We start from the raw sequence: 13374 nt of genomic DNA on the forward strand, positions 1-13374 counted from the left end.
TATCTCACTCCAGGTTCTTTTCCTTATCTGTTCCTCATTACTATGCTGAAAGGTATGAAACCAAAAAAGATTTGTCTTAGCATGAAACTCGATGTCATTAAAACCTGAATGAAGATAAAAGTGGGGAGAAAAGAAAAAGAATCCAAAATGCCATGAAAAAAATACCAGAAATTTGTACCAGAGTATTCCACATTGCCTTTATCAACTCAGGAAATGTAAATGAAAAGGAAGCCAGTGAAGGTTGAGAAAAGCCCATGTTTAGAACAGAGCCTAGTAGTGCACTTCTGTCATTCATGCAAGTAAAAGTTAAATTTAACTGTTCAGATGTAATTTTTAACTAAAAGAACCATTACCTGAACCACAGGGTTATATCTCAGAGGGAACTTAAAGAATGAATTTCACCTGAAACAGCAACAGAAGGTTTTTATTTCAAAAAGTGAAGCGCAGCAAAGGATGCTGGAAATCAGAGCTTTTACTAGGACTTGGTTGCAGGTGAAAAATGGAATATAACTATTGTATTTTACAAGGAGCCAGCTCCTCCTCCATCCCGTTGACTTTCAGGTTTAACAGCAGAGGACAATTCATAGCAAAAAGGCATTAACTTCATTTGCATTGTGAGTTAATAACAGATGAAGTTCTTGCCAGCCAGCTCCTTTCAATGCACTGAGAGAAGCATAGAATTGATTTAGTACACCCAGTAAAATTAAGTGGACATTTTGCAATGCCTGAATTAATTGCAGGATGTATTTTTGTTTATTACTTCCGAGGGAAACTTCAGTGGTTCTCATTAAATGCATGGATGGATGGATGGGTGGGGGAATGATTGATGACACAGGATCAAATATAGCCAATTATTTTTCCATTTCTTCTAGGCATATTGCTCTATTAAGGACCAGAATATAGCAATAACAATCAAACTTAGCAGAGCCATCCTTATTTGCTCTTTAAGGCTGAAATTCAGCCCTGTGAATATGCACAGCAAACACCCTTTTTCATTTCTCCTTCCTCCCCACAAACACTTGTATTCATTAACAAGACGCTGACATTTACAATAAGGACAGATTTTCAAAAGTGTTTGCTTCTAGAACTGCAAGGTAAGTAATCACATTTTCCAAGGAGTTTGCTCACATTGGTCCTTCACAGCAAATGCCACCCTGCTCCAAAGAACTCAGCCCAGCTGCCCACTCAGGCCTAAGAGGAGATTCCTGCAATCAAATTTTGTTGTCCTGTTTCAAACCCTTCCTTAAAATCTATGATGTGAAAAGGAATAGATAAAAACAGTGGATTAATGTATCTGTTCAATAACCAGGAGAGGGCTCAGTCTGTATTTTTGTGTCCTGGTGAGGTTCAGCAGTGACAAGGGGATGCAATTCACACAATGCATTCCAGCACTGAGTCAGGACTACCCCCTTGCATTCACCACTGGGCACAGCACTGTTTGGAAAGTTGTTTTACCATCTAAACAAACAGAAGAATACTTCAAAGTGGAGGAAATTGCTGCCTTGGGTCTGTACCCACACCCTGGCTAATATCTGTGGCCTCACAGCCTCTCCTTTCCCACTCTGCCCATACCCAACCTGTCCTGAAGACCTAAAATGTTATTTTTAAACACCAAAGCCCTTTTTTGGCCCTATCTTTGTATCATGGTGGAATCAAAATCCAATAATTAATTCTCTCCAGCCCAATTAACAGGACCCAGAAATCTGTAACTGATTACACTTTGCTTTCTGGATCTCCATTCACCCAGACTAGAATTTAGTTCAAAATTTGGTAACTGGCAACTGCTGCAGCTGTCATTTGAAACTTCAGCTTACTTTTGTGTGGACTTTTTTTTTTAAATTTAACCTTACACCTATTTCTAGCTTCTAAAGTTTGCTGTAGCTTTGTGTTCACCTCCTCAGCAAAGGTAGGTCTCCCTCTGAGTTCAGACATTCTTCTCCTGAAAAAATTTTACTTTCTCCCAGCAGCTTGCCACTTCCACCTTATAATCACTTAACTATCATGCCTCTCCAAGGATATAGAAGTATATAAAATCCCTGAAAATGTCTTCATTCTGCTGGAATTTCTTACACTTATGGACTTCAAAAAAATCCCACCAGATATTCTGTATTTCTCTCTCAGAGCTGATAATTTTTTTTTTACATAATTTTAACTTTTTAAATTTTATTTTGTTAATATTCTCCAAGCTGAATCCAATTGGTCATGTTCTTTGCCTACAATCAACTTAAATACAGGTATGTCAGAACTTATAAATATGGTTGTTTTGATCCCTAAATCATCTATAGGTTGTTTTGACAATATTTTAAATAGAAATTTCCAGGGCACAGCTCATATGTGCAGCATCAGCTCCAGCCATGATCTTGTTTTAGCACCTCATTGTAAATAAAAAATAAATCTGCCTCATTATACCAGGGTAAAAATGAAGTAACAGAAGGTTTAGTAGCATGAGAAATATTTTCTCAGAAGCTAGACCTGGTAAGCTGCAACCTCCATCTTCTGAGCTGTTTAATCAATTCTGCATTGACTTCACTAGTCAAAACATTTATTTTGAATGTCATTTATGTTTAAATTGATTCCTTTTATTTGATCTCTTTCTGAACTGATCCCAAGTCTTTAAAGACATGGGTTGTTTATAGAAATTTATTTAATAACTGGGATGATTAACTTGTAGAGTTTTTCATCTGTTGCATTAGGAGGTTTTTAATGTTCTCTTTTACTGTTCATTGATGACTCCTAAGTCTATTGTCACTGATTTTTGCTGTCCAAAAACAAATGCAAATATTTTGGTTGGGAGTTTAGACATTCTCATGGGAATCCTTTTGAAGAACAGTGATCTTGAAGAAACATTTAATCAAATGGTGCTGAAAAATCTGTGAAATGCTTAGGAGGGGTGAACACAAATCAAGGCTTTCTGAGGAGTTCAGTCACCACCGTGCTCAGACTAATTACCATGAAAGATTCCCAGCACCAGATTTGTACCCGTTTCCAGGCAATTTGTGTTTCCAGCAGAAATTTCAGTGTTTGGATGGAAACACAGAGATAATAACACACAGGTGAGGAGGAGGAGCCCAACCCTGTGATCCCATCTGCTCAATCCATCTCCACCAGTGCTGAGAGATGACAAAAGCCAAATTTTAACTGCATCTGCCTGGGACAGCTGAGTTTGGGTTCTGGTGCCAGGAATTCATTGGAGCCAAACCAAATGACCATCCAACTTGTGTCTTGATCTAAGGATGGCCACACAAAAATATATTTGTGTTCCAGCTACTCCAGTGTGCAATGTGAGCAGGTGATCAGGATGAAATCTGTCAGCACAAAACTAGAATGTGTTTGACACTTGGTGGTAGTTTAGCCATAACATGAATCCTAGAAGCTGTCATGCTTTCTTGTGTTATGTATCCAGATAAAATACACCCAATTTCCTTTTCAGATATAACCAAAACCTTATTTTAATTAAAAGGTAATAGAGTTTCTTTGAGATTAAAAAGATAGCCAGTCTTCTGAGAAATATGAAAACTATGAGGGGGAAATCTGTAACCTGTATGTAAGAGAGTTGCAGTTGTGATGCTGAGGTTAGAGTGAAAACAGCTTTAAAATAAGATTCTTGAGACTCACAAACATCCTCCATCTCAGGCACTGCTCTATGGAATTTCCAGCCTGAAAGTCACAATTCTGTGAGCCCCAGATGTGGTCTTCTGTTTCCAGTTAATAGATATTTTCTTGACAGCAAAAGGGAGTGATCTGACCTCTACTTTAGAGCTTCCAATCTTCACAACTGGGAGATCTCTTGCTCCACTGAGAGCTGCAGAGCTCCTGCTCTTTGTGCTGCCAGTGAAGGCAGGTAATTGTGGAGAATCTGATTTGGGCTGAGTCATGCTCTGGTTCTGCCTGGATTTTTCTGTTGTCCATATGAGCGAGTCTAAAGCAGAGAGTTTAGGTTTGTGGCTCCCAAAAATTGGTAAATAGGTACCAATAGGTAAATTTACCAATATATAAAATTTTCAATTTTCCAGAAGTGAACAGACTGGAACAACCATGGCAACGTCACCCAAAACTTCTGCTCTTGTTTTGTTAAGACAGAAGAAACCCAACCAAAACCATTCATTATAACCAGATAGAAAGGACACTCTTTTCAACTCTCTTCTACCTCTCACAAAAGCATCAACAGTGTGTGAAAAGGTTGAAGTAGATATTGACTTGATCTATTAAGGTCTGTTTGCTAAAAACCCCCTCTAGCAATCAATGTCTGTACTCTCTGGAAGTGCAGTGTCAATTCTGACCTTCAATTATGGACCAAACAGTCTTGATTTTTATCAGGAAACAAAGAAACAAATGGATTTATTATTTATCTGGTAAAATTTTTCTCTTTGACATGAGACTATATTAGGTTAACATAGGGTTTGGTTGCTGCAGCACTTCATCATTTTTAATTTAAGAAATAACAGAAGAGAAGGTAAAGTTGCATTATTTCATGGCAGTAATTATTACATGGCTGTCATTTAGATGTGACAGACTTCAGCCTGTGCCAGATTTTTTCTCTTTCTCAAGCCAGGTTTTGCTAGTGTCTGCAGCCTATTTAATATATTAGTGATGAAGCAAATATTTCTGCTGAGCCAATCACCCAACCATAGGAGAATCTGCATGAAAAATTCATGTGCCTACACAAGTGCATGACAATCTCTAATAGGAATCCACATCCCCTCATGCTGGAATCAGGTGCATTGCTAACAAGCTGCAGGTGGAGACATGAAGAAATTAATTGCAAGGCCCTTGATAATTGTTCAGACTTCATCTTAAATATGCTGGTGAATCTGTCATTTTTTTGGTAATTTACTTTTTGTTGGATTCACTGCTCACAATAAAGAGCCTCATCTCTTATCTTCCTCCAAGGCATGTGATGGACACAAAAGCTGTCCATGAAGAGAAGGAAAATGAAACACTGAGAAGGAAAATGCAGATTGAGGTTAAGAGATAAAAGCTGTGAGAAGGAAAAAAAAAGACACAGAGTTGTGATAAGGAGGGAAGAAGCAGAAATCTAATTTTGGGGGGATGGAAATCTGCCAGCAGTGATATAATGGGACACACATGTCACACTAGAGATGTTACCCTGTGCAAGCCTCAGTGCCACTAAGTTTGAGCAGGGGAGCAAGTAAACAAGGATTCAAGCTCTACCCCACTGCAAAGCTGATTTTCTGACAACCTAAATGCAAATCCCAGCTCTGAAATATTTTTTTTTTTTTAATTCTCATACCACAACAAAACATTGCTGTTTTACCTCTTGTGGGACAGATAAGAGGCATATTCCCAGATCCAACCAGTGAAATAGCTGCACATCTTACATATTCTCCTTCTTGGGCCCAACCTGATGGTTTTATGCTTGATTGCTTCTCTGCAGGGAAGTCTGATAATCCCATTTCCTTGAAGAATATGAAAGCCTGGAGTGGCACAGAGCACACCTGTCCTGCAGGGCACAGAAAGGTGCCCTGCTGGTTTAAAGCAGGCAGTGTCTGCCACTGCTCCGTGCTCAGCCTGGCACAGCACGACCTGAGACACAGCAAATCCTCCTCTGAGCTGTGGGTCCAACACAGCAATCAGAGGCAGCCTCTCCCTAAATGCCCTCTCACCTCCAGCTCATTTAAATCTGTGTGCCCACTTTCCTGCAGCATCCCAGAGCCTTCACCTGTGCTCAGGTGCATCTGCTTTGGGATCCAGCTGCTGTGAAAGGTTTCCTGCACATCCCACAGCCTCAGGGATGCTGTTCTCTGCCTTTGCTTGGGGTTGGACAGGATTTGTCTCCTACCAGAACCGAGATTCATCTCAGCAAATCTGTGTGCCTGGCATGTCATTTTGGTTATTGCCTGGGTTCCCTCTGCATTGAACAGAGAGCTACTCAGTGTGGAAGGGGTTTTACAGAGATTTCTGTGAGCCAGAGAGAAGTTTGATAAGAGGATCCATGTTTACCCTGAAAGAATTCTCTACCAAGGACATTGACATAGAAACCAAGAAAAAAGAAGGATAAATAAGAGAACCCTGCAACTGCCTATTCCAATAAATACTTTGTCTCTTGTGACCAATGAGTAAACTTATGAGTTTGTAAGAATGTAAAAAAAGCATGCATACTATAATAAAAATGCTTTGAAGCCTTCTGAAAATGGAGTGTTGCTTTGTATTGTCTCCATCTCAACTGTGACAATTCAGGACATGATTCATCTCACCTATCTTGAACATTATTTGGGGTTTATGTCATTAATCAATCTCTGTTGGTGTTCATCTCAGTTAACTGGTGCTTGATGGCTGGCAAGGTCTAAACACTCAGCCAGGGGACACTAAAATTTAGCTGGGATATTTCATATGTATGGGACAAAATATTCCTGCTGTTCAGCTCCATGAAACCATGCTCAAGTCAATGAAGCTTAAAATTCAAACAAGAACAGCAGCTTGTGGGATTTTTTGTGCTATCACTCTGCTGAGGGGTTCCTCTCTTGTCAAATTCTCCTGCTAACAAGCTTTGATTGTATTGCAGATTCCAAAAAAAAACAAAAAACAAAAAAACAACCCAAACAAAACCCCTTCAACATAATTTAACTGGACAAAAGTAGACAGATGGAACCCCAAGTATAATCAGCTTTCTGCCCCTCTTGATATGAACAAAGAGGAAGTCTTCTTGTCCAGTCCAAATGATGTTTGCTAACTGCTGCATTGAACTAATTCATGGTGACACAATTGCCTTGTTGTCTGCTGAACGTTTCTATCCATCATTTTCTGTAAACTTCCCTCAAATGTAGTCTCTCATTTGGCACAAAGCCCTGAGGAGGCTCAGAGATGCTGAGCTACAGCCCCTTGTACCAGCCAGCAGCTTCACCTGGGAAGTTTTGCTTTTAAACAAACTGGAAATGCCCATGGAAGTCTTCCTAAATGCTACTTTCTACAACTATCTTGAAAGTTCCTGTCTGTTTCAGTTAAAGAAAACAGATTTAACATCCAATATCTGACTTTGTTTGATTTTTTTGGTGGTTTTTTTTAATGGTCATTTGGTTGTAGGACCAATAAAAATATATTCCACATCAAAAGGTGTGACTGCAAAAACTCTTGCAGGTTCTTCTAAGTCAATATTACATAAAGCTCTTTGTGAAATGGATTATCAACACTGACAGAGAAGCAAGTAGGCAACTGATTTCTTTACTATTTATATATTAAATTTTACTATCTGATGACCATGTGAAGTCTTTGGAGATTCCTGCAACAAAACATTTTTATTGTTCCATATAATACTTTGCTACAGTTATTATTGGATTCAGTTTATGAACTGATGTTACCTGCTTAAGATACAATTCTGAGAGCATACAGACAAAAAATATGCTTTTGCAAGGAAGATATTAGATAAATATTTTACCTTTGTCTTTGTAGTCTGGTTTCCTTAGCAACTTGAAGTTGCACTATCATTTGATCAGCTCTTGACTGGAAAGCAAAACATTACTTTGGTCCAGAAAATAAAAAATAAAGAGTTATTACCATCTTCAGTAAAACATATCATGGTATCCTTGGTAACACCACCATCACCAACACCACCAGAGAGCAAGCACTTCTGCTGAAAAACCAGCATGGATCTTGATGTTTTGAAATATGTAAAAGGGGAGAGAAGGTGGGGGAAGGACTAGGAAAAAGGCCTTTTATAAAAACTAATGCTGGATTGAGGTAAATCTGCTAAACCTGGCAGAGGGACAGTGGCATCTGTGTCCTGAGGAGCTGTAAGAGGCACCATGAGATGAGTGGGAGGGATGGTGCAGAAATCAGATGTGCCCTGCACAAGGGACAGCTTCCGTTTCTAGTTTTCAGCTGGAATAATTGCTCCTTTTCTGAGCTGAAAGCTTTTGGGTCAGGTTAATTGAAAATGAAGCTGCATATTTACATGTCTCAGTTTCCTATACACTGAGGGAATGGAGTTCTTTCATATGTAAATCTGATTTCAAGAAAGATGTTAAACCCAATGAATACAGAGTTAAAATACGCTGGAATATACTCCTTTCTCTACTTAGTGCTTACCCATTTTTGATCACCTCTTCATAGTCAGATTAATAGATTAATTTTGATTCAAAGGACTGTGTCAGAAAAACCTTTTCCTTGGGAAGCTCTCTGCTGAGAGAGGTCCCAAAATATTCCTTCAGAGTGGGACTATTTGATAATGTGCAAACTTTTGCAGTGAAAAGGACACTTTAAATTCAGAAAGCAATTTCCACAGAAATTGGGAAACTGTGTAGAGCATTTTTAAGAGTGTTTCTTGTTTTCCAGCCTAAGTTACTTGAAACACACCAGTGCCACAACTCTTAGGAATATTTAAAATCAAGCAAACTGGACAGAAAATGCCTAATCTTGATGTTCCAAACATGCCAGGCAATGAACTTGATTTTATGGTGTCACAAATTACCACTGGACATGATCATAACTTCATTTATACTTCACAGTCCTCTGCCAATGAAGGAAAATTCCTGGCAAATCAGTACCGCACTTGCTCACTCTCTGTCTTTTTGTCCATCTCATTTTCTCCTAAATGCTGACGAGGCCCAATTCATGAAGCAGATAATGCTGAAGCTTTGCTAAATGCATGACAGTTGTAATGGTTATTTACAATGTTTTATTTCTGAATTCAGATGAGCAGTTCTAGAGCTAATCTCTGATATTTTGCATTCATCATGAGCTGATGTTTCCTAGGTATTCACTCGGGATGTGATTTACATTCACAATAATTTTCTATAAATGTTGAACTTCTGTGACTGACACTGGAATGCTTTCTCTGAACCTGAAAATAGAAAAGTCGTGATTAAAAACAGTGAATGGAAATTTAAAGTGAACAGCAACCATTAAAAACTATAATTTTCCCCATTTCCAGAAAAGAATATCTGCAAGAATATGAAATTTGGCTTGATTGTGCTATTACACACAGCAGCAAGGAAGGGGCTCTTGTGTAATTACAGAGCAAATATCAGATATTAAGACCTCAAATTCCCTCCAAGGCAGGCCAGTCTGAATTTATTTCCTCCTTTCCCTTCCCCATCTTCTCCCCATCCTGCTATGCAAATCTACTGCCTTATTCACTTGATACAAAGGAATGAACCCTGGACATGGAAGAAGACAAGAACATGCTGTATGAAAAAATCAGCCAATACCTACAGTCTTTCTTTCACAGCAAATCTTTCTTCCTTTAGATGTGGGGAAAAAACCATACTCATTTAGCCAAAACACTTTTCTTTACTCTCCTGCTTCCCTCAGCTCCTGACAAACACTGAAACTCTGCCGAATGCACCACAAGCAACCCTTTAGAATATTAGTTCTTACCCTGGCCCTTTCTTATCAGAGAAGAAATGTTTCTTAATCAAACAGATATCAAACTTAATGGTACTGCTTGCAGTCACCACGCAGGTCTTGTAGCCAGTGCTTAAATAATAAAGGGCACTAGCATCTCCACACAGCCAAAAATCCTCAGTGTGTGCTGAGTAAACAAAGCTGATAACGATCATCTTTAGCATTCCAGGGAGATAACACATCACTCAGACTCTAATAAATGGGTTAAAGCAATACTTTTTGTCAGTTTATAGGACCTATAGTCATTAAAAATAAATTACTTTTTTTAATTAAAGATTTTTTTTATTACCTAATGAATGAATTTAAAATGTAAACTGCTGATTGGAAAAGGAAAATGGATGTCAGCCAAGACTGTGAATTCCAGGTTATAAGAAAAAAAATTGATGAGAGCCAGCCACACACTGCACTGACCTTCTCCAATTTGAACAGGTAGTTAGCATGTTTAAAGAGAATAGTACATTAACATAATCTGAATTATCATTATTAAAATGATGCTTCAGGTGTAATTAGTATTTTATTATGACTTTATTATGACTTAATTCCTGTCCTAGACAGATTTCAGCTAGTGTTGCTTCTCTCCTGTCTTCATGAACTGCTAGTTCAGTAACAACTAACAATGGAAGCTGTCACAGCTGTCTCACACATTAATAGATCTTGGAGTCAGGTGGAGCCCTCCCAGGAATTTATTCCCCAATCCAATTTGCCTGCACTGCCCTGTGATTATGTAGCCCTGAACAAACCTGTGCTGGCTGCTTCTCTAAGGTTCCCTTTCTACAGTGGTCACAAATATCTCAGGACAGTCAGAGGACACATTCTCAAGCTGTGTCAAGGGAAATTTAGGTTAGACATTAGGAGAAAGTTTTTTACAGAAAGGGTGATAAAGTTCTGGAATGACCTGCCTGGGGAAGTGGTGAAGTCACCATCCCTGGATGTGTTTAAAACAAGACTGGATGTGGCATCAGTGCCATGGTTTTTAAGCTTTGGGGCTGGGTTGGTCTCGATGATCTTGAATGTCTCTTCCAACCTGGTCATTCTGTGAATTCTGTGGATTCTGTGAGTATTCAAGTGCTCATGTCTTTGGAAACAGAGAAAGTATGAGGTGAAAATGCTCTGCTGGTGATCAGCCTCCACCATCCTGCACCCCACAGCCATCTGCAGGAAGGAATATTTCCCTCATATACAACAAACCTGTCCTTACAGCTTGGCTTTGTTTATAGTTTCATACTCATCATGTTAATTGTCACCCTCCCCCCTCTCTGGGGATGCATTTTACTCACACCACCTTGCCCCAAGTTCTCATCCTGGAGATTGCCAAGGTCAGAGATGGTGTGAGATTCATCTCTACCCTCCAAGTGCAGTACCAGAGCCAGCCAGGCAGTGTTTAACATCCTGAGCTTCTACCTTGGTGTTTTGAATGATAATTAAAGCCATCACTTTCCTGGGGATTTATTCTTGCCTTTGTTTTTCTGCCAAGCCTTCCCAGAGCTCTGCTTGCACCCAGCAGTCTCATCACACCTCACTTGGGGCTGGAGTTGGCTCAGAGCCACGACAGAAGGGAGTTCAAGCCCTCAGGAGCCACCACTGGGCACCACTTGGTAAATCCATTTTCCAGGCATTTCTTTGTCTTGCCTGAAATACCTAACATATCTCTTCTAGAAAATCATCTTATTCTCAAAAGCAAACTCGAAGGCAAACTGTTACCCTGCTGAATTATCTCCTCCATTTAACTTTTGCCCATATTTTAATATGTACCTGTTTAGCTTTTACTTCCAGTCACTTGGTGTAATGATTGGTTTATTCTGTTTTATGTGCTGGGTGTTTTTGCTAGATAAAAAAATCACTTTGCCTGTTGGAGCCAGTGATAGGCTGTGAATTGATCACCTCTTTATCTTTTCTTATATAAATGATATTTATATTATATTTCATGAACTAGAAGGAAAAGAAAGAAAAAGTAAAGTGTGTGCACATATATATATATATATACACACATATATATATACATATACACACACACACACACACACACACATATATATATATATATACACTTTCAATTTTTTGCTGATTTTTCATAATTTTTCCCTTCTTTCCATTACCAGGTAAGATTTCTTTTATTCTTTAAATTATTTAACCAGTAGGATTTACCACGACCAGTATGACAAAAGCTGAATGACACTTCTTGCTGTTCCTAACATGTCTTTATTTACTTATAATTTGCTAAGGCATTTCAAGCAAGATGTGACTTGAATGTCTTCTCTGAACTCCAGAGGAAGGGTTCATCCTCCTGAGATTATAGGTTGTGATGTGCAATCATTAAGAATTCATTAAGGTTTCTAGTAATATTTTTTAGGTTCGTGTCACAAGGATCTTTCTGAAACTTTCATCTTTCTAATATTTTCCAAGTTCCTTCTCTGCCTCAGGTTTTTCTTAAAATTTTTGAGCAACAGAATTATTGTTTTCTTCATAAACAAGAAGTGAAAGAAGGAAATCTTTCCTGTTGAAAAATAAAGTTCCTAGAACATTTTTGAAGAGCCTTTTATCCTTAATATTTGGAGATTAAAAACCAATTTTTCAGAGAGAAAATTTAAAAACTTCCTTCTTCCAGAATAAACTGAATGATATTTGAGGCACTAGAACTTATGAAACTCCAAAGTAAAACTCTGCCTATTTTGAGTTTCTCCCTTCTTTTGATAGATATCTGGCTATGAGCAATTTTAAATCAATCTGACTTTTTTTTCTTTTTTAAAAATCCTATTAAATTGCATAGAGAAGCACCATATTTGAGCTGCTGACTGTTCAAAGTCAGCTGTCATGTGGAGTAGCTGACTTCTTTAAAAAGCCAGAATTTTAAACCCAGGGCAGGTCACTCTGGTGAGACCAGATGAGAGTAACAGCATTCAGTGCACAAAGAGACAATCACAGATATTTTTTTATGTGACTTTTCATCCATTCAGCTTTTGGTGCCTAGGCTCTGGGAGCTCTTTCACAGGGCAATTCCTAACCCAGAGGAGCTTTGTGCTCTGCCTGGACTAAACAACCTGACCTAGGGGAAGGCTCCTGCTCATGGCAAGGGGTTGGATCTGGGTGATCTTTAAGGTCTCTTCCAACCTAATCTGTGATTCTGATTCTACAGCTGCAGAGGAAGCACCAGAGGTGGCACACAGAAAAAATACTGGATTAGAGCAAGGTCTGCACATCCCAAAACCCTGTTCCAATCATTGATGTGCAGTTAATTCCTAGAGAAAAACTAATTACTGGGGTGTGCCCAAGGTTACTTGCTGAAACTCCCTCTTCCCCTCCAGCAGCTTTCTCTGTAGAGACACCCTGAGCAACTTGTGTCATCCTTTACAACTGTTAACCACAAAACTCCATTTTTTATTCTAAAAATATCCCTATGTGTCTTTCTTCCATTAAATTGTCCCAGCATCTCTAGAATCATGGGCACTATTCTTATGCACATCACTTTCAACAGAACTTTCCACTGCTTAATTACAGATTATGTGAAGAAGCAGCTTCCCTACACTTTGGCTGAGTGTTGTTAACTCTCCTCTTTCTCTTAATATTCACCCCAAGTTCCCAAATTCCTGCAGAGGAGTTTATGAAGTGGCAGCAGAAACCTGTGCTAACAACCCACTGCAGTTGATGCCTCTCTCTGGAGAAGCCAGATCTCAACCTTTAAAGCCAAAAACCCAACCAAACACTGATTAACATGACCTGCACCCCTGCCAGGAGCTGGAGGTGCCACCAGAAATATAAAGGTGGCTTTGGACCTGTTCCCTGTCCCTCACTGCCACTGTTCACCACCAGCAGCTACACCTTAGTCCTTTCCTAGGCAAGACATTCCATAAAAGTCACACATCATTAAAATTTCCACATCATTAAAATTTCCACATCAATAAAATTTCCACTTTTCTCCTGATCCGCTGTGACCTCAATTTTGCAATGGTCAGAGCAACCTGTGGAATGTCTTATCTATTTCTGCATAACTGTGGGAATACTGAACATCCCAAGTGT

General features: G+C 39.0%; 1 long non-coding RNA gene across 1 annotated transcript in view; it reads right to left on the minus strand.

The window, feature by feature from the left end:
* LOC110473282 (uncharacterized) overlaps positions 1-11349 on the minus strand; it is a 31475-nt gene extending 20126 nt beyond the window's left edge. The window contains exons 1-2 of the long non-coding RNA XR_002465858.3: positions 7394-11349; positions 354-402 (exon numbers count right to left, since the gene is read on the minus strand). This is a non-coding gene — a long non-coding RNA (uncharacterized LOC110473282). The remainder of the gene's footprint in view (positions 1-353; positions 403-7393) is intronic.
* Between the last annotated feature and the right edge of the window lie 2025 nt (positions 11350-13374).

Source organism: Lonchura striata, chromosome 4 (assembly GCF_050655825.1).
Source record: "Lonchura striata isolate lonStrDom1 chromosome 4, ASM5065582v1, whole genome shotgun sequence".
Lineage (NCBI taxonomy): Eukaryota > Metazoa > Chordata > Aves > Passeriformes > Estrildidae > Lonchura > Lonchura striata.